The following is a 24,486-nucleotide window of genomic DNA, read 5'->3' as shown; positions in this document are numbered from 1 at the left end:
GAAGAGTGCTGGAATCTTACGTTCGGCAACGGATTGATATGACTTGCCAAAGCTTGGTGGACATTAGTTAAGATTAGTTTAGTTTATTGTCATGTGTCCGGAGGTACAGTGAAAAGCTTTTGTTGTGTGCTATCCAGTCAACAGAAACACAATACATGATTACAATCGATCCGTTTACAGTGTATACCATAGATACATGATAGGGGAATTATGTTTAGTGCTAGATAAAGCCAGCAAAGTCTGATCAAAGTTAGTCCAAGGGTCTCCATTGAAGGAGACAGAAGTTCAGGACTGTTCTCTAGTTGTCGTAAGATGATTCAGTTGGCTGATAACAGGTGGGATGAAACTGTCCCTGAATCTGGAGGTGTGAGGTTTTCACACTTCTATACCTTTTGCCTGATGAGAGAGGAGTGGGTCTACAAAATGTATTGCAGTTACTCTCCTTGGTGAGTCCACACTCCCAACCTCACAACTTGCAGCACCAAGAACGAAGAGGGCAGGTATATGGGATCATCACCATCTATACAGCCCCCTCCATGTCATACACCATCATGGCTTAGAAGCACATAGTTTGGTCCTTCATAGTCCCTACCCAGTGTCACCACTAGAAGGACTACAGCGTTTCAAGAAGATAACTCAATCACTACTTCTTATGGCATTTAAGGATGGGAAATAACGATGACAATCCTGAAAATCAAATCAATAAAAATACAAATCAAATGTAAACAAAATATTTGTTGCAATATTGGTATTCAAAATTGAACTGAGCTCTAAAATAAGAGAATTCAAAATATATACCCTTTTTAAATTAATATTTTTACTTATTTCAATATACTTTTCTGATGCCACTGGACTCAGTACTGATTCAGCCAGGTGCACTTCAGTACTGAAGAGTGTGCGTCAGGTTATCCTGGTTAATCTCAGGACAACACGAGTGTAATTTCTCCTGAGGGCTTAGCCCACTTAGGTGATTTTTCCGGCGACTGTCTTAGTCATAGCAGGTCGCTGAAAAAACGGCGACTGAACCCCCCCTACAACAATGTCTACGACAAGCTCAAACAACCTACCACCTAGTCAACGTCTAGCTACAGCAAGCTACCGACAACCGGCGACCCATTAGGACGTCCACCTGCGACCACACCAATGACAACCTATGTCCACCTGCGACAAGCTATGACCCTGTCGCCGACAACTGAAGACAACAAAGACAATGCTGTCGCCGGTACCTGTCGCCGGTTGACATAGGTAATGGCCAATGGAATTCACCGGTCAGTACCGGCGACAACCTACGTCACCTGGTGACAACCTACATCATCCTGGCGACAACCTACGTCATCCTGGCAACCACCTACAACAGCACCTACGTCAAGAGAAGTCAAGCTACGGTCATTGGCGTCAAGTGCACGGTCGCCGACTGTTGGCGAAAATTTTTGAACATTTCAAAATCCAGTGGCGACTGGAAAAATGCTACGATTTTTTGGGTGACTGAGGAGACCACTCAAGACCATACAGACCACGTGGCGGCAGCCTGGTCGCCTGTAGTCGCCTAAATAATTGCCTAAGTGGGACAGGCCCTTAAATGTGAACAGAGAGCGGAGATGAAGGGATCTGGTATTAAAGGTGTAGAATCAAGGACAAGACCTAGAGCTCAAGGTATCAAATTCATTCCGAAAATAAACATTTCACTCCAGCCATTGATCCGCAATGTTAGAGATCAACAGCATTGCCCACAATTAAATTCCCTCCAGCTACGCTGTTAAAAAAAACAGAAGAATCTGTAGTATTTAAAATTTGTTCCATTACTTTAACTGAGAGTGGTTTTTAAAGTTTTTTCTTCAGAGCAAATGGATCAAGTAACATTTTTGTAATAATCTATTAGTGTCTGGCACTTTTTAATAGAATGTTACAAGAGTGCAACTGAAAATCCATAAGATTACAAAATTTGCTTAAATGTGTTAATAGGTTCATGGCTGCGTGTGGGCCCAGTGGGTTTTCAGTTGGTTGATTGATTAGTGCTGCAGGTCCTCCCTGTTCAGCCTTGGGATTTGACTGTAAATGCTGCCAAGACTGTTACATAGAAATTTATCTTAATTAGATCTGAAAGACCTGCCACAGCAGAATAGTCACACCGATTAAAATGAAAAACAGGAGAAATTACTGATCAAATTAATCATAATGTCGGGTTACAGCTGTAGGTCTGATGTAATTTGCCACTCCAGTGAGTTACATCGGTCGAAGCAGAGGAAAGAGGGCTGGTACATGCTGATCCATAACACCAGCTGGCTCACCGCAGCTCATGAGAAGCTCTTATTCCGTTCAGACTTGCAGTCCACGCTGACATCAGAGTCTCATGACTGGAACAAAATATGCCTGAAACAAGTTCAACCTCTTAGCCAAGTGATTTTGATATCAGTGTAATTTAACACCAAGTTTCTCATCCTCTTAATTATGTTGAAGCGCAGGTTTACTTCGGAAAAGTCCAAGCTGATGAACTATGCATATTTACTTGATGCTTCGCTTGAGCTAATTCCTTCATTTACAGGCAGGTGAGGAAGAAAAACATTGCCAAGGTGGGGGTGCAGCTGTAGTTTAATTTAGCAATTAAAACTGCTTCAATTTTTCGATGCTACATCGTGCCTATCAATACTATTTCTGGTTATATGTAATGCCCAATACCCTGCCGCCCCCCCCCCCCCCCCCCCCCCCCCTCACATCAGTCTGAAGAAGGGTTTCAACCCGAAACGTTACCTATTTCCTTCGCTCCATAGATGCTGCCTCATCCGCTGAGTTTCTCCAGCATTCTTGTCTACCCTGTTTTAAAAGTCTGCTGCCAAATTTAAGAGAAACTGAGTGAGCCAGCCGTACTTAGGCACTGCTCTATTTTTACAGCTGTATTGTCTCTGACTAACCAGTGATCTTTAAAAGATCTGCGAATGAACAGTCCTTTACTTAACTAACTACTTAATGGTAGCACGGTGACCCAGCAGTGCCAGAGACCCGGGTTCCATCCTGACTACGGGTGCTGCCTGCACAGAGTTTGTACGTTCTCTCCGTGATCGCATGGGTTTTCTCCGAGATCTTTGCTTTCCTCCCACATGCCAAAGATGTACAGGTTTGTAGGTAAAGGGCCTGTTTCACTTTCATGACCTAATTCACGAGTTTGCCCTTGACTCATACTCGCAGCACGGTCGTCACGAAGTCGTAGGAGGTCGTAGGTAGGTCGTAGATAGGCCGTGATGCTGGTCGTAGGTACTCGTGGCATCAAGTAGGTCGGGACGTTTTTCTAGCGTGATGAAAAATGTCCACGAGTAAAAAAGGTCGTGAATTAGGTCGTGAAAGTGGGACAGGCCCTTTAATTGGCTTGGGTAAGGATTGTAAATTGTCCCTAGTGTGTGGGATAGTGCTGGTGTACGGGGATTGCTGGTCAGTGCAGACTCGGCGAGCCGAAGGGCATGTTTCTGCACTGTATCTCTAAACTAAACTAACCCAAATATGGAGACAGCGATATACAAGAGCATTACAGGTACATCCCCAGCAACCTCCTGAGTGCTACCAGGCTACATTCATATCAGTTCAGTTAACTTCTACACGACTAGATAAATATATATAAGTATACCTATATATAAATATTAAAATTATATATATATATATATATATATATACTGAACTTTTCTTGCTGTTTATTAAGGTGTTTCCAGAGTACTATGTTTACATATTTTGTTGTGCTGCTGCAAATAAGAATTTCATTGTTCTGAGTTGGAACATATGATGTTAAAACACTCTTGACTTGACTTGATTTCATGGACAACTCTTCAGCTCTGCATCAATGCCGTAAATTTTGTGGAGACCCAGGCTGGTGAGTTGCTTCAGAGCAGCTAATTGTCCTTTGCAGCCTGGCAATTTAATGGAATTATAGCCCTGGCCCTCTTTTAAGTGACTCGTAGGTAGCCACCTTCCCATCATAATGGCTACAGGATGCTGAAAACCAATTAACCACCCAAGTACTCATTTTCATCTGCACTTAACTCCCAGAGAGAACAAATGTACATCGGCACTTCATCTCAAGGAGGACAAATGTAACATAAATATAGACTTGTTAGGATTGGACCCTGCCTGATTGGGTGTTGGAAGCAGATTCAGTATTGGCTTTCAACGGAGAAGAGCATTAAATCGAAAAGAGGGAAAACTACTGAGCTCTGGGGAAAGAATAGATACGTGAACTAATTGGATAGTTGTTACTATGAGCTAGCCCATACAATCTATGATGGACTAAATGAGTCGAGAGTCTGCACACGGCATTAAAGAGCTGTAATATGAGCAGTGCATGCTCATTCCTTTATTTGCTTTTATTAACAATGGGTATCACAGTTCTTTGCCCTTAAGCACCCGCGCAATCCTCAAGTCTCCAAGCTCCAGTTTGTGTGTGCATTAAACCTTTTTTATGATCACAATGTCTCATCCCAGGCTGTTTGCAGTGCGCAGTATAGATAAACTCATTACATATGAGATTGTTCCAGTAAGTCTCTCAGACAATGTCTGCAAACAGGAGTTTGGGTTCTGTACTTCACAGACCTCTTGGGACACCTGCCCTTATGATCAGTTTCCAAATGTGTTTTCCTATTTAACTCTTTGTGTGCTGGTGCTCAGGTATCTTTTCTGGTAAGCAGTTCAAAATTCATGTTATTTTTCTTCATTATTGAAAATTGAATTGACACTGTGCCATCAAGTTTCAGAAACAAAGAACAATAGATAAATACTGATATATTGTGTGTTCTGCCCCTGAAATTTAATTGGTCATGAAGATTTGCCTTGTTTAGTTTCGAGATACGGGGCGGAATAGGGCCCATCGGCCCACCAAGTCCGCACCGACCAGCGATCCCCGCACTGACCAGCGATCCCCGCACATTAACACTATCCTACACTCACTAGGGACAATTTACACTTATACATAGCCAATTAAACTACAAACCTGTACGTCTTTGGAGTGCGGGAGAAAAGCGAAGATCTCTGAGAAAACCCATGCGGGCACGGGAAGAACGTACAAACTCTGTACACACAAGCACCCTTAGTCGGGTTCGAACCGGGTCTCTGGCATTGCAAGCGCTGTAAGGCAGCAACTCTAACGCCGCGCCACCGTGCTGCCTTGTCATTTAGTTTCTGGCCAAATTCCAGGCTTGTGCTTGTCTTTCTCAAAATTTGAAATTTCTCTAAATAGTGTGTGTGTGCTGTGATGCTGCTTGCTACTGAGGGATTTCTTACCATCCTGACTGCATTTTAGCAAGTATCAGTTCAGCTTAAATTCAATGTAACAGAAAACAATGACTGGTCACATGCTGGTGAAGAATGCTAAATATTGTAGTTGGGAATTTGATGTACAGTGAGATAGAGGAATGTCTTTTTCATTTATAGAAACAGAGCCATTGTGGACAAGGCTGCTCTAGTGCAATACTTCTTAAAGATCCTAAATATAAATACTTTGTACAATTTTAGCCTTGCATCTATAACTGCCTATATGCTGAGAAAAAACTAAGGTAATCTGGTGAATTATTAAATACACCAAGGCACTCGGCTTTAATTCTGCATTGTATGTAATAAACCTTTCCATATTTAGAGGAGCTACATCCTTAACCTCCTAAAGATGGTGGGCGACTGATCCTCTGTCCATAGTACAGTTTGACTATTTGCAGCAAATTGTTACTGTACAAAATTGGCAACCAAATCTTATATCAGTCTATCAACATCATTGACACCAAATGCAGACTTCACACGAGGTTCTTCAAAAGGGCCGATGTAAGGTTCACATACAGAATATGGAAAAGGTTCATTTTGGCACAGCAAGATTCACATTGAGTAAATGGACTGGTTTCACATATACTGAACCCTTTCCATACATTGCAATCCACCTTGCAATACGTGGACAGGGTTCAAATATAGCATGTTAACACAGTTAACGTATAGTACATAGATATGTACAGTGCATAAACAAGGTTCCCATTGAGCACCTGAACAAGATTCACATCGTAAAATAGTGTTCAAAGATGCTGTCTAACCTGCTGTGCGTTTTGGCATTTTGCAATTCTTATTTCCAATTTCCAGCCATCTGTAATATTTTGGTATTGGATTTCATATACAAGACTTGGATAGGTTTTACCTGCTATATATACCTGCTATATATACCTGCTATATATACCTGCAGGATTTACACACAGTAGGTATGTTACAAAACTTACCTTCAGCGGCACTGCAGTTCTGCCTCTGGCTGTGTGCGCGACTTTGGCGCCTTTGAGAGGGGGGCGGGTTTAAAATGCAGCCTGTTGAAATCGATCTTTGTCAGGCTGTTTAGTTGCTGAAGAAAAATCGCTCTGACTGCCGTTTTATCAAGTTTATTAAAAATAGCGTTGGATAATTTAATCCCAGGAGTAAAATTAAAATCGTCTTCTAAAGCCGTCAACGCCGACAACGGGACGGATCTCACGTACGGGACAAAGCAAGGTACGGCATTTATTTTTACATATAAACGTGCTTCTTAGGATGCCTTTAATCAAAATTTCACATTGCGAAAAGGTGACTTAGGCCCCATACGAACCGGCAGTGTTTTTCCAACCAATATGGGGTTTAAATTCACCGCAAACCGCAACATTCCAATCGATCGCGTTCCACAAAATCCCACTCGCAAGATGATTAAATGGCCATTAATTTACGGGAATTAAACACTAAATTCCTTCCATTTGGCCTATAAATTCATGACAATGAGATTTAAATATCATGTTATATTGTGAATTCTTGTGTGAATGTTATTTGGACACAGGTTATTTAAAAATGTTAACCTTTTCTTAAGAAATGGATAGATGTTTAGATCTAGTAATTGAATTTTGTAATTAGCTACAATTAGTTAACTAACTAATTATATGCTTTAATTTCAGGTCATCCAAGTAAGATTGTTTCACATTTGTTTCAGCATGCTTCAATCTATAATAACTGAAAATGTAATTCAGTTCTCTTAATTTTTAAGAAAGTTATGGGCTTTTGACTGTCCTTGATCACAGCTTTTGAGTTAAGTCAATGGAAAAGCAATAGGGAACAAGATGCTAATTTCCGAGTATGAAAATGGCCATAACTTTTTTAATACTGAAGATATGAAAGTGAATTAGGTGTCAAATTAAACTTCTTTTTATGCTTTATCTGATGGGATAAATTGCAGACTTGATTTTTAAAATCTCAAAATTTTGTAACATTGCTACACACAGTGCATAGAAACGGTTCACATGTTAGCCAAAGACCCTGTCTCTTCCTCATAGAACCCCATGTTATAATCTGGATAAATATCTTAATATCTGCCACTATTTATCTATCGACCCATCTCTTAGTTTATTTTCCCAGTCTAAGATCAAGAGAGTTTATTGTCATGTGTCCCTGATAGGACAATGAATTTCTTGCTTTGCTTCAGCACAACAGAACATAATAGGCATTGACTACAAAACACATGAATAAATAAACTGATGAAGTGCAAATAACAGATAATGGGTTATTAATGTTCAGAGTTTTGTCCGAGCCAGGTTTAATAGCCTGATGGCTGTGGGGAAGCAGCTATTTCTGAACCTGGTCGTTGCAGTCTTCAGGCTCCTGTACCTTCTACCTGAAGGTAGCATGGAATTGAGTGTGTGGCCAGAATGATACTGCCAACCTTTTTGAGGCAGCGACTGCGATAAATCCCCTTGATGGAAGGAAGGTCAGAGCCGATGATGGACTGGGCAGTGTTTACTACTTTTTGAAGTCTCTTCCTCTCCAGGGCGCTCAAGTTGCCGAACCATGCAACAATGCAACCGGTCAGCATGCACTCTACTGTGCACCTGTAGAAGTTAGAGAGAGTTCTCCTTGACAAATCGACTCTCCGTAATCTTCTCAGGAAGTAGAGGCGCTGATGAGCTTTCTTGATGATTGCATTAGTGTTCTCGGAACAGGAAAGATCTTCAGAGATGTGCACGCCCAGGAATTTGAAGCTCTTGACCCTTTCAACGATATAAATGGGACTGTGGGTCCCCATCCTACTCCTTCCAAAGTCCACAATCAGTTCTGGTGTTGAGGGCCAGGTTATTGTGCTGGCACCATATGGACAGTCGCTCGATCTCTCCTATACTCTGACTCATCCCCATCAGTGATACATCCCACAACAGTGGTGTCGTCAGCGAACTTGATGATGGAGTTCGCACTATGACCGGCTACGCAGTCAAGAGTATAGAGTGAGTACAGCAGGGGGCTGAGCACGCAGCCTTGAGGTGCTCCCGTGCTGATTGTTATTGAGGCTGACACATTTTCACCAATACGAACAGACTGTGGTCTGTGGATGAGGAAGTCGAGGATCCAATTGCAGAGGGATGCGCAGATACCCAGTTCTGCGAGTTTGGTAACCAGCTTGGAGGGGATGATTGTGTTAAATGCCGAGCTGTAATCAATGAATAACAGCCTGATATATGAGTTTTTGTTGTCTAAGTGGTCCAGAGCGGAGTGGAGAGCCAGTGAGATCGCATCCACCGTTGATCTGTTGTGGCGGTAAGCGAAATGCAGTGGGTCCAGGTTTTTGTCGAGGTAGGAGTTGATTTGCTCCATGATCAACCTCTCAAAGCACTTCATCACCACCGGCGTTAGTGCCACTGGTCGATAGTCATTGAGACACGTCACCTTACTCTTCTTGGGCACTGGTATAATCGATGCCCTTTTGAAGCAGGTGGGAACCTCAGACCTCAGAAGTGAAAGGTTGAAGATGTCCGTAAAAACTCCAGCCAGTTGGTCCGCACAGGTTTTTAGAACACGACCAGGTATACCATCAGGTCCAGGCGCTTTTCGAGGGTTCACCCCTCTGAAGGATTTCCTGACATCGGCCTCTGTGACTGAGACTGAAATACCATCACAGTGAATGGGGGCTCGGGAAGGCATATCTGTGTTCTCCCTATCAAACCGTGCGTAAAACGCATTGAGCTCATCAGGGAGTGATGCTTCGCCGACATTCGAACTGCCTCCTGATTTCGCCTTGTAGGAGGTGATTGCATTCAGGCCCTGTCACAGCTGCCGAACATCTGTCTCACCCTCCAGCTTGGAGCAGAAGTCCCTTATGGCCTTTTTGATGGCCTTCCCAAGGTCGTATCTGGACTTCTTGTAGACCACTGTATCATCAGACTTGAATGCCCGGTGTCTGGTCTTCAGAAGAGTGCGAATCTCAAAGTTCATCCTAGGTTTCTGATTGGGAAACACTCGGAAGGTTTTGATGGGGATGCAGTCCTCCACACATTTCTTAATGAAGTCTGTAACGACTGTGGCGTATTCGTTCAAGTCCGTTGCCGAGTCCTTGAACATCTAAACAGTCCTGTAGTTGTTCCTCTGCCCCCCCCGACCAGCTCTGTACTGTCCTCCCCTCTGCGTTAGACAACACCTTCGTATCATTATGTGCCCATAGTTTGGGTCCTGCGGTTCTCAACCTCAAACTGCATCTAAAATTGTGTCCTATTTTAGTTACTACCTCCAAGAGGATATGTAATAACACAATTTCCTATTAATTATTATTTATGACCAAATCTAAAATAGCCTGTTCTTAAGTAGATTCTATAAGATCCTGCACTTTGGATGCACTCCTCAAATTCTTCCTTGATGATAACCTTTGGTTCATTCTATGAATGCGTAGATTAATATCTCTCCTGATAATTGCACTTCCCTTCGATCGCAACCCATGTACTTCCCCATTTATGCTCCACCCAATTGAGTGGCCACTTTCTGAGAGCTGATAGAAGACTCTTACCTGTGTCTTCTTTCTAATACTATTCATAATTTCATCCCAAACCTACACTACATTGCTGTCCACTGCCTCTTTATCATGACTCAACAACACTCTGATATAAACAATGCTATCCACCTCCTTTCCCTTTTGGCCTGTTCTTTTGGAACATTGTGCAATTGGGCCCCCAGCCCCGGTCACCATGCAGCAATGTCTCAATAATTTCACACTCATGCGTTACTCTCTGTACTGTTAGTTCATCAATCGCACAGTGATTGAAGGCAGCATGCATATGATACATATTTTTTGCAGGCATCAAGAATAGATTTGGGAACTACTGTAGAATTAGCAGTGGCAGTATCTTTCCAGTAGTTAATGTTCTTGATGTTGTTTAATAATAATCATAATATCTTTTATTGTCATTGCACATCAGTGCAACGAGTTTTAGTATGCAGCTTCCAACCGATGTAAAAGAAAAGTAAAATAAATAAATAAGCTGTGTGACGTGACCATCCGAGGGAGACAGTCCAGGGGGGGTGGGGGGCACTCAGCAGGGCTGGTTCAGAGCCGCTATAGCTCTGGGAATAAAGCTGTTTCTGAGTCTGGAGGTTCGGGCGTAGAAGACCTTGTAACGTCTGCCGGAGGGAAGTAGTTCGAACAGTCCGTTACAAGGGTGTGAGGAGTCTTTATGGATGCTGACGGCCTTCCTGAGGCACCGTGTGTGGTAGATGCCCTCTAAGGCTGGTAGCTGTGTCCCAATAATCCTCTGCGCTCTGTGGACGACGCGCTGAAGAGCTCTCCTCTCCGCCTCCGTGCAGCTGAGATGCCATACGTTAATATGCACAGAGGTGCCATACGTTAATATGCTCTCTGTGGTGCAGCTGTTGGGGCAGACCAGTCTTTTTTAATGTCCTCAGGAAGAACAGTCGTTGCTGTGCCTTCTTGACCAGCGCAGCGGTGTTGGTGGACCATGTGAGGTCCTCTGAAATGTGAGTGCCCAGAAACTTAAAGCTGGACACTCACTGTGTTTATCCTGTGACTTAGATGAATCAAGAGGTAAGGGCTCTGTAGACCAGCTCCTATGTGTTGGATCTGCATTGAAGATGTGTATTGTCTCGTCGAATCTGTGGGCTCATGAATCCACAGAGTGGAAACGCGCATTTGGGATGGCACTGACAACTGAATTCATTCATCGGGAAGATATAGAAGTCCCGCAGAAGAACCACAGCACCTCAGAAGCTATCAATCGCTTTTCCCCTTCTCATGTCAAAAGCATGCTGTGCCACCTGCAGCAGACACCGGCCATCCACCTTTAGTTGCAAAGGCCGCACCAGAGCCCACGGGACTGGTGCGTCAGCTTCAATTCCAAGTGTCTTCAGCGAAGAAGAAAAACAAGGGAGAGCTTCCATATTTCCCAGGCCGAGGATCTTGACTATCCATATAATTGCTTTTCGAAGGCAAGACACAGTTTTTGTTTCTGGAGCCAATTTGATACTCTGGAAAACAGCTCCTCTTTCTGTTTAGGAAGTAACTGCAGATGCTGATTTACACTGAAGACAGACATAAAATGATGGAGTAACTCAGCGGGACAGTATCTCTGGATAGAAGGAAAGGGTGACATTTCAGGTGACACTTCAGACTTCTGAAGAAAGACCCGAAACGTCGCCCATTTCTTCTATCCAGAGATGCTGCCTGTCTCTCTTTCTGTTTTCTGTTTTCCTACACAATGAAAATATCCCAGTGCAAGTGGCTGTTGTCCAATTGTGTGTAATCGGATGCATTCTTCCCACTTTTTTTATTAGATAGAACAACTGAGGAGCTGCGTTTGAAAGAAAATTCCTTGCGCTGTGCAATTTCTGGAGTCATGTGTCCCATTGTTTTGTGACAAATCAAGATAACCATGTCAGGAAACATCAAATGGAAATATTTGGGTCTTCAAATTGAGCTTTATTATTCTGCACCGCACAGCAAGATTGCTGATGTCAGCCATGCAAGCGCCCCTTATGCCTTGAAATCCCAGTAGTATCATATATTCCATTTCATATGTGCAGATCCACAGATTATTTTTTATCAAAACTTTAATAACAACGCAGGACCAACATTTCAGCAGAATTCCTCCAGTACAAATGAGCGTTAAAAAGAAAATATTAGCAAAGAGATCATTAGATATTGCTGTTAGGGCTAATGGAATGGAATGGTGTGCTCACAACAATCTCTCTCTGAACACTAAAAAGACAAAGGAGATCATCACTGATTTCAGGCGACATAGAGCGGAGCTCAGGCCACTGGAGATAGGGGGCGAGGAGGTGGAGAGGGTGCCTAGTTTTAAATTTCTGGGGATCAACATCAGTGAGGATCTTAAATGGTCTGTGAACTCTGCTATAGTTGTAAAAAAGGCGCAACAGAGACTTTACTTCCTCAGAACACTGAGGAAGGCCCATCTGTCTGCTAAACTGCTGGAGTCTTTCTACCGCTGTTCGGTAGAAAGCATACTGACTTACTGCATAACTGCCTGGTTTGGGAACTGTTCAGCAGTTGACAGAGCAGCTCTCCAGAGGGTGATAAAAACTGCCCAGGGTATCATTGGACTCCCCCTGCCCCCTCTGGAGGACATTTACCACTCCAGATGCCGCAGCAGGACCTGTAATATCGTGAAAGACATTACACATCCTTGTCACCACCTTTTCACACTGCTGCCCTCAGGAAAAAGGTACAGGTCGCTAAAGTCACGCACTGCCAGACTCAAGAACAGCTTTTACCCATCAGCAATCTTGGAACTGAACTCTGTCTCGGGAGCGGGTTATGGGGAAGGAGGGGGGGTGGGAGACAGTTAATTTATGTAAATGTGAATCCATGGGTGGGTTTGGGGAGGGAGGGAGTGTAAAAAGTATGAGTATGTGAATGTTTGAAGTTCTTTTAAATGGAGAGACACAGTAATCTCGTTGTATGTGACACATGCAATGACAATAAAGCATTCTGATCTGATCTGATCTGATCTGATCTGATCTGATCTGGAATCAAGGGATATGCGGAGAAGGCAGGAATTTGGTACTGATTTTGGATGATTAGCCATGATGATATTGCACCTATTTTTTATGTTTCTAAACACACATATTTTCAGTAATTTTCTTTTACAATCTATTTTGGGCTGCTTAGTATGTGCTAAGATTTTAGACCATTTAAAAACGTTATTTTGTCAATGCCAATGTTCCTGTCGCATCCATTAAATGGGTAATTTATTAGACAAACCATGTGAGGGTTCTTATCATCTGCAAATTAACTACTGAGTTTATCAAATGTGATTGTAAATTCATTATAACAAACTGAACGGTATGTGGCTAAACGGCTGGCTGCAGTTGCCCTTGCCCATGTCTGTTTGAAAATAGCTCAAATCACCTCCATTGATTGAGTGTTGCACAGAGCAGAGTGTCCAAGCAGGATCTTTTATCTCTTAGATAGACACAAAATGCTGGGGTAACTCAGCAGGACAGGCAGCATCTCTGGAGAAAAGGAATGGGTGATGTTTCGGGTCAAGACCCTTCTTCAGACTGATGTCAGGGGAGACCAATTCACTGGATGTTTTCAAGAGAGAGTTAGAATGGCCTACTCCTGCACCTATTTTCTATGTTAGGTGTCATGGAAAACATAAAGATTGTTTCAATCCTCAAGGATGGATGAGATCCATTCCAGGATGCAAAAGGAAGCAAACGAAGAGATAGCTCAGATGGTTTTAGTATTTTCATTAGCCACATGCGAGGTGCCAAAGACAGGAGGATAGCTAATTTTATAATTTCATTTATGAAAGATAGAAGGGGTGAACCAGATAAGCCTGGTGAGCATATATTAGTGGAAGGAAAATAATAACTTATTAAAAAATCCTATTCAGTACAGATATCCTAAGGGACTGGATTTAGCTACATTCGGAGAAGCAGGGACTGATCATGGCATAGTCAGATGGTTATCTAGATGTTCCAGTTATGAGTGTTAGGCCAGGGAGATGGCGTTTCCTGTGATCTGTCACGACTGTAGGCAAATTGCTGTGGATCAAGGTTGTTCGGGAGGCTGGAATTAATGTGCACCACGACCTGCCTCTCAAAGCACTTCATGACCGTGGACGTTAGAGCCACTGGACGGTAGTCATTAAGTCACACTAAGTTACTTTTCATTGGATGATGGTGGTATCCCAAAGGCAGGTGGAAACTTCAGAATGGGTTGGGGAGATGTTAAAGATATCTGTGGATACTCCTGCCAGCTGGTCCATGCAGGTCTTGAGGATGCGGCTGAGGATTATCCAGGCCAGTTGCTTTCAGCGATTCACTCTCAGTAAGGAGGATTGCCATCTGCAACCGTGACCAGGGTTAGAGGCTCATCCAAGGCCCATGACGGAACAATGGGGGCCCGGCATGGGGGTGGACCTCCGTGAGGGAGGAGGAGAGGGAGATGGAAGGTGGAGGGAGAGGGGGAAGGGGGGTGGGAGGGAGAGGGGGAAGAGGGGTGGGAGAGGGAGACGGGGAAGGGGGTGGGATGGAGAGGGGGGAGAGGGGGGTGGGGGAGGGAGAGGGGGAAGAGGGGCTGGGAGAGGGGGGAGGGGGAAGAACAAAGGGGGACGTGGCGCGGATACTTTGTAACTTTATCTTCATCAAAGACCCACACCACCCTGGCCACACACTCATCTCCCTGCTACCTTCAGGTAGAAGGTACAGGAGCCTGAAGACTGCAACAACCAGGTTCAGGAATAGCTACTTCCCCTCAGCCATCAGGCTATTAAACCTGGCTCGGACAAAACTCTGATTATTAACAACCACTTTCTGTTATTTGCACTTTATTTGCAGTTTATTTATTCATGTGTGTATATATTTATATCATGGTGTATGGACACATTTATCTGTACTGTAGTAAATGCCTTACTATTTTTCTGTGTGCTTAAGCAAAGCAAGAATTTCATTGTCCTATACAGGGACACATGACAATAAACTCAATTGAACTTGAACTTATCAGCGCCCTTTATGTGGCGACTATTTATATACCTTGGCCAGGTATGCAAAGAATTTCACTGTGACTTGTCACGTGACAATAAAGTATTCGTTCATTCATTCAGAGTAGATGGCGTCATTCCATCTTATTCACTCCATAGTTTTCACTCCCTTTCTTTTACTCGATACGGCGTTGGCAGAAACATGCAAACCCTGGATCGAACTTTTCCATGAGGATTGCGACTGAAATTCCACCCATCACGTCTTTTTCCATTCACGATTACGTTAAAAATGTACATTGTTTCTCCAACAATTGTTCCCCTAGTATTCAGCGGTCCATGCAAATTTCATGCCACAGTGCATGCACGTTCTTAATCTCCACACAACAGCACCAACTTACTCTATCAAGGTGCTCTGCTAGTTCACGGTGCCACTTCCCCCTTCACCACATTCCAACAAAAGACTTTTGTGCTTCCTGTCATGCATCAAAGATTCCAATTTCAACAACTCTTGAAGTCTAATACTCCACAGGATTTTCCTTCCACTTCACTTTCCTCTGATCCAATCTCCACTGGCAGCCTTACCCGTTGCTATACTTTCACTATTTCTCTGAATTTGCTCCTCTCTCATCCTAAATCATTCGCTCATAAAGGTCTTGGCTTAATTTCCCAATATTCCCAACCCAATGGATTCTAAGTCCAACATAATGACAACGTCTTCTTGTAAAGCCTTAACTCCTTTCCCATTACATTGACAAGAAGCCTCTATCCCAGACTCTGAACCCTTTTTTCCCCATCTTCTGAATTCCTGACACCTCTGGTCGATAATAGTCTTTCAATCCATCTATCACGAACCATTGCCAGATCAACAGACAGTATAGAACATGTCAATTTCCCCCCTGGATTTTTAATCACAGTATCTCTCTCTCTCACCACCTCCACTCTCTCTCTCTCTCACTTTTTTTTTTTCATTTTTTAAAAACTTTATTCGACACAGTCATATGATACAGCACATCAAAACATAATCAGAAATTACACTATAACAAATAATCATTATAATACAACAGTGCATTCATTGTTTACAATACTCTCAACCCCACGCGGTGACCAGCGCCCACGGAAGGCCTCCAGAGTCCCCGTGGACACCGCGTGTTCCCTCTCCAGGGACACGTGCACGGACGTAGGCCCGAAAGAGGGGCAGGCAGCCGACTCTAGCCTGACCATCGACAGCCCGCTGCCTGGACCCGCGAATGGCCATCTTGGCCAGACCAAGGAGCAAACCCACCACCCCGATCGGCTCTTCCCACTCCCTGCCTTGTGTCCGAACACTAGAATCGTGGGACTAAAATGCAACCAGAACTTGACGAACAACCCCTTCAGATATTGGTACTGGGTCAGTAGCCTCTCACACTCCATATACACGTGGAAAATGGTCTCATCCTCGCCGCAGAAAATACAGGTGGCGGACGAGCCCGTGAACCGACTCAAAAGTTTATTACATACCACTGCTCTGTGCAACACTCTCCACCCCAGGTCCCCAATGTAAAGGGGAACAACTCCCTTGTGGAGGGACCCCCACTGGGGACCTCCCCCACCTTCGGGTGGTAACACCGTCCGCCATGGTGTGTCGGAATGGGAGACGAAGAAAAGGAGGTGCAGAATGCGCAGGAACATTTTGTACAGTACTCTCTCTCCTGACATCCAATAGCTTTACCTTTTCTGAGACCCTGCCATTGAGCTCTCCGCTGAATAGAACGTAAATCGAACTAGCCTCACCATTTAGTTGTCTGCAATGGCAGGTCAGACATTGGATCAGCTGCAAATGCCTGACCTCCTGACAACCCTCAACCTGCAGAGTTAAAAACCTGCAGATGCTGATTAATGCATAAATGGACACAAAGTGCTGGAGTAATTCAGCAGCAGGCAGCATCTCTGGAGAACATGGGTGGATGACATTTAGGGTCGAGACCCTTCTACAGACTGATTGAATGAGGGAAGTGAACGGTGTAAAAGGGAAGAGGCAGGGCAAAACCTGGTAGGTAAATGGTCGACACAAGCAAGGGGGATTTTTTGACAGGCAGATAATTGGAACAAAGGCCAGAGAAAAAAACAGAAGGTGTGAGACAATTTTGAGGAGTTGTGATTTGAGAAGGCAAGGGGAGCAACGTAGCGGTAGGGGTGTGTGGAGGGGAGAAATAGGTGGGAGTTCAGTTAGGGCAGAGGGGCGGGAAGGTGGGGAAGAGAGGTGGAGGAGGTGCCAGGAAGAAAAGGAGGAGGGGGACGAGGTTAGTTAGAAGGTACCTAAAATTGGAAGTGAATGTTATACCGTTAAGTTGTCAGCTACCCAAGCAGAATATGAGGTGCTGTTCCTACAGTTTGTGTGTGGCCTCACTCAGGCAATGGAGAAGGCCCAGGACAGAAAGGTCAGCGTGGAAATGGGAAGGGGAGTTAAAATGGTGAGCAAAAGAGAAATCCAGTAGGCCTTGGCTGGCCCTCAGTCTCTTCACCATCTAGAAGAAGCAGTAAACTTTCCATTTACACCTCCCGCTGCCTCGGCAAGGCCAGCAGCATAATCAAGGATGAGTCACACCCTGACCACTCCCTCTTCTCCCCTCTCCCATCGGGCAAAAGGTACAGAATTGTAAAAATGCACATCTTCAGATTCTGGGACAGTTTCTTCCCAGCTGTTATCAGCCAACTGAATCATCCTATCACAACCAGAGAGCAGTTCTGAACTTCTATCTACCTCATTGGTGACCCTCGGACTATCTTCGATCGGACTTTACTAGCTTTACTATGTACTAAATGGTATTCCCTTATTATGTATCTGTACATTGTAAATGGCTCGATTGTAATCATGTATTGTATTTTCGCTGACTGGATAGCACGCAACAAAAGCTTTCCACTATACCTCGGTACACGTGACAATAAACTAAACTAAACTGACTGATATACAGTATAACTGATACCTTCCAAACCTGTAACCTCCATCACAAGGGTGAGGCAGGCTTATGATCATATCAGCATCAGCAGGTTCTCCTCCAAGTTACAGGCAGTCCTGACATGGGACATATGCCATTATGTAATAATCATTGGATCTATTCCTTGGAACCCGTTTTCCAATAACATTTTGGGATTACCTTCACCAGAAGGAATGCAGCAGCTCAAGAAACTGGCTCTTCAGCACCTTCTGACGGGTAATCATGATTTTGATAATGGATGCTGGCCCTCATAGCAATGACCAAACCTCATAAATGGATACGTTTAAAAAAAATTACAATCACCGAAGTGCATATTTGTTATTACTTAAAATTTTGCATGATCATGTAATAACTTGACAATTAAAATCAAATGTGTCTTCTAATGAGCAGCAAATTATTCCCATTTTTTCCTGCCAACCTAAACAGAAAATAGCTTATATCTGCAGAGAATAACTGGACAGTTTTCACTACAACTCCGTTCTGAAAAGAAGTATATTTAGTATCAGCACCAGGGCCAAAATATCCTGGACTGATTGGACAATAAAATCTGAAGGCATCTTCCAAGCACAAGATCTAGAGGCTGAACAGCTTAACTCATGGCCGACAGCAACAGCCTTGTGCAAGACAGAATTTAACAAGCTGTTCTCATTTAATTTCTCCAAGAAAATCCGACAGATTGCCCACAATTTCAAAATATTTTTGTGCTTTCATTTTTGATATATTTGGTCTAGATGTAATAATCCTATGAATTACCATCCACTTTTACAAGGAGCATTGAATGTTATTGCTCTAAACTAATAACTCCACATCCAGTACTTAAATAATATTAGAGGGTGACTGTGAGAGGATACTCGGCTATTCAGACAGCTATTTCAGCCTGTCAATTTCGGAGCATGTTGTTACATTTTTTGATGTTCTTTACTTCCGATCTATTTATGTTATTTGGAATTCAAATTTTGTTTCCTAAAATGTATTGATTATTGTTCAGATAATCAATACATTGTGCTTTCTGTAAAAAATATATACACATATAGATTGTGTGCACGTATGTGTGTATATATCTATAATGCTGGAGAAACTCATCGGGACAGGCAGCATCTCTGGATAGGAATGCGTGACGTTTCAGGTTGAGACCCTTCTTCAGACTGAGAATCAGGGGAGAGGGAGACACTGAGATATGGAAGGGTAAGTTGTGAAATCAAAAGGGACAGAGATCAGGGAAAATGTAGAATAGATCATTGTAAGCTTGGGGAAGTTGACAATGAAGCAAACAAAGATAAATATGTAGGAAGGAACCGCAGAAGCTGGTTTACACCAATACAATCGATATAACCGATAGACCAAATTTAATCAAGATGACAGTCAGATTGGTTGGAAAACTAGGTTGGGAGAGGGAAGGAGAGAGGGAAAGCAAGAGTAACTTGAAGTAAGAGGTCAACATTCATACCACTGGGAGCTGCCCAGGCAAAATATGAGGGGTATATAGAATATATTGTGTTTATATATATATATATATATATATATATATATATATATATATATATTTATATATAAAATAATGTTATCAGTAGAAATAAAACATGGTAACAGACAAAACTATTTCTCCTTTCTATTACCCCCCACACCACCAGGGACTTCAGATGCAATGACAATTTAAAAAAACATGTGCCTTTGACAAAAGAGAACATTGACTTTATAAATGCTCAGCGTTGAGGTGTGATGTGCTTTGTCCATCAGCACTCCTCATTTACTTCACAGAACTGTTCCTGGTGGTGATGACGCCACCACATGGAAGATTGCCAGCACCAGAGGCTTTGAGCACTCTGCGGTGGATATCAAAGTTCCGGCTGCAATGCGGAAATAATGACACACAGGTAGCTTTGTGAGCAAAGTGAGAGAATTGTACCTCACAGGATCCATACACGCAGGCCAGGATCTGGAAGATAAGCTTTAGCATTTTGTACCAACAGCCATGGCCTTTTAAATTTGCTTTGATATTGGTGTTTGTGTTCTGTTTGTGTTGAACCCTAACTGCCAGATCTCTCAGAGTTAGAGGTGATCCTGAAACATATTCAGGTCACTGATAGAACCTCACAGCTAGAGGCCATGCAAATCTGGCAAATTTACTTCATTGTGTAGGGAGGACCTGCAGATGCAGGTTTAAACTGAAGATAGACACAAAAAGCTGGAGTAACTCAGCGGGTCAGGCAGCATCTCTGGAGAGAAGGAATAGGTGTCACCTTGCCCACAGCCAACAATGGACCATTGTGGGCTCTACCTTTCCTTGATCATTGTTATTTTTTAAACTTTTTTGCATATCATTCATTAATGTGTTCTATATCTCTCTTTATCACCCTCTATATCTCTCATTTTCCACTCCCCTGACTCTCAGTCTGAAGGGTCTCGACATGAAACGTCACCCATTCCTTCTCTCCAGAGATGCTGCCTGTCCCGCTGAGTTACTCCAGCTTTTTGCACCTATCTTAAATTTACTTCAGGGATCTGTGAGATGTACCCGGTGAGACACCACTAAATCTACATACAGACAATTAAATTCACTACAAGCTGCTGGTTTAAATGGCACAAGAAGAGGTTTGATTCTGCCCGTAGTGCACTCACTTCTAAGACTCAGACCAGGATGAAAAAGTGAAGCCTCCGTCCAGGATGAAACAATAATCTCCACTCCATTACAGTGCAGTGCTGATGGAGTGATCCACTGTCAGAGATACTCTTTGAGTCGTAGTTGTTGAGAAATACAGCATTGGAACAGGCCTCTTGGCCCATCATGTCCATGCCAACCATCAGTCAACCATTGTACATGAAGTCTACCATAACCCTTTGGATTATAGAGTAATGGATAGTCACAGTTATACTAAATAGGAACAAGCCCATGTCCATGCCTATCTTTGTACCCATCCACATTAATTCAATGTTCCCAGATGAGGACCTCTCCTTCTAAACCTTGCCTATTTAAGTGTCTATTTTAATGCCTCTTAATTGTTCAGGTCAGGTCGGGGGGAGTTCCCCCCTCCACGGGTGCCATGTAATCCCATGCTACCTGCTCCATGGTCGGATAGTCGACGACTAAACCGTCTCCCCCACCTGGTTTGCCAGGTGAGGAGGGGGCTGTGGACCCCAGGCAGGACCAAAAACAAGACCTGTCAAAGAGCGGATGAGCTTCTAGCGAGCCAACGGCCATCTACACTTGGCAGAAGTTGCAATCACTGTCGTACATCGCATTGTAAGGAATTATGATAAAGCACACACACCAAAATCCGATACTTCCAGTGGCGGAAGTCTGGAGGACTGAGATGTGTGTTGTGTCCATCACTGTTCCCGCTGGAAACCAGCACCACTGCGTCGCTAATGTTTTCAACAGCGATGATGAATAATTGTACCAAACAGCATCTCTGACATTGGACCATTCCCTTAGCACTGTGCTGGAGTGGAGTGGAGTGGAGTGGAGGTTACCTCTCGTGCCCTGCAGTGAAACTTCAGCTTCTGTCTTAGAACAATTATCATGGAGGTTCGTCTTCGTGTGCCATTTCAGCCAAAAGCGCAGAGGGAATTTTCTTGCCTTTAATAATAGCATCTGACATTGCCAACGGCTACCTCACCTTCTCCGGATTATTCCACCACTCAGTTACACTGGGAACAGTTTGCAGTGGCAAATTAATTTACCAGTCTGCTATCTTTGGGAGGAAACCAGAGCAGGTGTCAGAGGATATGGGGAGAAGGCAGGAGAATGGGGTTAGGAGGGAGAGATAGATCAGCCACGATTGAATGGCGGAGAAGACTTGATGGTCCTAATGGCCTAATTCTACTCCTATTCCTTCTGACCTTATAAGAGCACTGGGGGAGTGGGGGAAGCCCTTTGGGTCACAGGGAGAACGTGCAAACCCCTCTCAGACATTGGCAGAGAACAGGATTGAACTCGAGCCACTTGTTCTTCCCTTGTGTAAGACATAGGATCCCCAAAGTCCACTGCATACATAGAGACAATCATATAAAGTCATTTCTAGGAACTATCTACAAAAATAATGTTAAAAATTAAATTAATTTACATTTATATTCCTGACTTGTAGCCCACCTCCAACGGAATCCCACCACTGGCAACATCTTCCCATCTCCTCCCTTTTCGGCTTTCCGCAGAGACCGCTCCCTCCGTAACTCCCTGGTAATTCGTCCCTTGCCACCCAAACCACCCCCTCCCCTGGTACTTTCCCTTGCAACCACAGGAAATGCTACATTTGTCGCTTTACCTCCCCCCTTGACTCCATCCAAGGACCTAAGCAGCCTTTCAAGGTGAGGCAGAGGTTCACCTGTATCTCCTCCAAACTCATCTATTGCATCAGCTGCTCTAGGTTTTCAATGGCTCTGCATCGATGAGACCAAGCGCAGACTTGGCGATCGCTTCGCCCAACACGTCCGCACAGTTCGCATTAACCAACCTGATCTCCCGGTGGCTCAGCACTTCAACTCCCCTTCCCATTCCGAATCCGACCTTTCTGTCCTGGGCCTTCTCCATGGCCAGAGTGAGTCCCACTACAAATTGGAGGAACAGCACCTCATATTTCGCTTGGGTAGTTTACACCCCAGTGGTATGAACATTGACCTCCAATTTCAGGTAGTCCTTGCTTTCTCCCTCCTTCCCCTCCCCTTCCCAGCTCTCCCACAGCCCACTGTCTCTACCTCTTCCTTTCTGCTTCCCACCCCCCACCCCCACATCAGTTTGAAGAGTCTCGACCCGAAACGTCACCTATTCCTTCGCTCCATAGATGCTGCCTCACCCGCTGATTTTCTCCAGCATTTTTGTCTACCTTCGATTTCTCCAGCATCTGCAGTTCTTTCTTAAAGATTTTAGAGAGTAGTCAATTCCTATGACATAGTTTTGTAGTTATCCCTCACCTATGTCTCCTTCATGTACCATAGTTCTGCTCCCCCCCAGACAGAACAAGGATGGAGTTCTCCTAGTCCTCACCTTTCACCTCACCAGCCTCTGCATCCAACACTCCAAACTGATCCCACCACTATTCACATCTTTCCATCCTCACCCTTTTCTGCCTTCCACCTTCCGCAGTGACCATTCCCTCTGCAACTCTTTGGTTCACTCATCCCTTCCCACCCAAACCACCCCCTCCCCAGATACTTTCCCCTGCAACTGCAGGAGATGTAATACTTGTCCCTATCCCTCCTTCCCCACATCCATCCAGGGATTCCAGCAGACCTTCCAGGTTCATGTGCAGGTTCTCCAACCTCATCTACTGCATCCGGTGTTCACAATGTTGCTTCCTGTACATTGGCGAGACCAAGCTAGACTCGGCGACCATTTTGCCAAACACTTGCGCTCAGGCGTACTGGATCTCCTGGTTGCTCACCATTTTAACTCTCTTCCCATTCTCAAATTGGCCTTTCCACCCTGAGCCTCTTCTATTGCCAAAATAAGTCCACACGTGAACTGGAGGAACAGCCCCTCATATTCTGCTTGGTTAGCTTACAAGCCAAAGCTATGAGTTTTGAATTCTCCAATTCTAGTTGCTTACAAACCCCCCTCCCTCTTCTTCCCCCTCCCTCAACCTCCCCTCCTGTTTTTTTCCCCCCACTCCCCATCTATCTCCCATGTGCCTTACCTGGACTCACACCTCTTTCTCCCCTCCTCCTCTTCCACCTGCATTGTCTTCTCTAGCTTCTCAAATCACAACTCTTCCTTCCTTCACATCTTTCTCTGGCCTTTGTCCAACCATCTGGCTATCATAATCCCCTCACCTGTATTAACCTATTACTTGGAGGCTCTGTTCTGCTGCACCTCTCTTCTAGTTTTCTTTCTCGCACCTACTATCCATCTTAAGAAGGGTTAAGACCTGAAACGTTACGTATCCATGTTCTCCGGAGATGCTGCCTGACCCGTGACTGACTAACACTTTGTGTCTTTTTATGTAAACCAGCAGCTGTAGTTCCTCATTTCTACATTTCTCTATAAAGTAGAGGATGGGTTATAACGTCCCAGTAACATCAGTTAGACAATAAACAGATTATATTTGTGTTGAGTGATGAATAAAGGCTCATTTAATGGGAGAATTCCCCTGTAATATTTGAGTAGTGTTGCGGAATGAGAGAGGTGAATGGGCTTTGATTTTATATTCCATCAAAAAGACAGTATCTCTGCAAGTGCATCAATTATTTTTGTATTGCATTGAAAGTAAATTCTCTCTCGAAACCTGGGACTCTCTTGGATGCGCCACATGTCACATGTCAGCAAAGGCAGACATCAGTGACGAAATTCATCATTGCTTCACTGCACCAGAACAGTCTTTGTTTGATTGAGGAAAGGGGTGTTTGTTGACCAAGGCCTCTTACCTGGTATATGGGTAATTAGGTAGCAAGGAACCCTGCATCCTGCATGATTCTGAGACTGGATTATCTAATGTAGGAACTTCAAAACACACGTAAAATATCAACGACTGCTGTCCCCACATAATCTTCCAAATTCTCACGAAGGATGACTGAACTAACATCTAAAACCTTTCTGGGGACGACATCCCCAAGACTGAGGTCCAAATTCCACTCAGTCTGTTCCTTTGTACATACCTGATGCCAGAATTTCTAAAACAGACCTATGATTCTCATCTCTGTTACAGGAAAAGATTTCCAGGACAAAGGAAAATAATTAAGGACATGCTTAAAACCTTCTGGAAAAAAAAACATTATTCCCACTAACCCTTGGGAATTCTTGGCTCATGACAATTCCAAGTGTAGAAGGAACATCA

At 43.9% G+C, this 24,486-nt stretch overlaps 1 protein-coding gene and 1 long non-coding RNA gene across 2 annotated transcripts in view; both read right to left on the bottom strand.

Annotated features, from left to right (window-relative positions):
• pou6f2 (POU class 6 homeobox 2) overlaps positions 1–24,486 on the bottom strand; it is a 473,829-nt gene that overhangs the window by 109,788 nt on the left and 339,555 nt on the right. The gene's annotated exons all lie outside the window — the stretch shown is intronic.
• LOC116972380 lies at positions 1,861–22,955 on the bottom strand. The gene is made up of 3 exons (XR_004411792.1): positions 22,869–22,955; positions 19,588–19,597; positions 1,861–1,872 (listed from the first exon to the last, which is right to left on the bottom strand). It is a non-coding gene; the product is annotated as an uncharacterized LOC116972380 (long non-coding RNA).

Source organism: Amblyraja radiata, chromosome 4, assembly GCF_010909765.2.
Source record: "Amblyraja radiata isolate CabotCenter1 chromosome 4, sAmbRad1.1.pri, whole genome shotgun sequence".
Classification (NCBI taxonomy): domain Eukaryota; kingdom Metazoa; phylum Chordata; class Chondrichthyes; order Rajiformes; family Rajidae; genus Amblyraja; species Amblyraja radiata.
The sequence above is the reverse complement of the archived record's forward strand: the minus strand, read 5'-3'. Positions and strand labels throughout refer to the sequence as shown.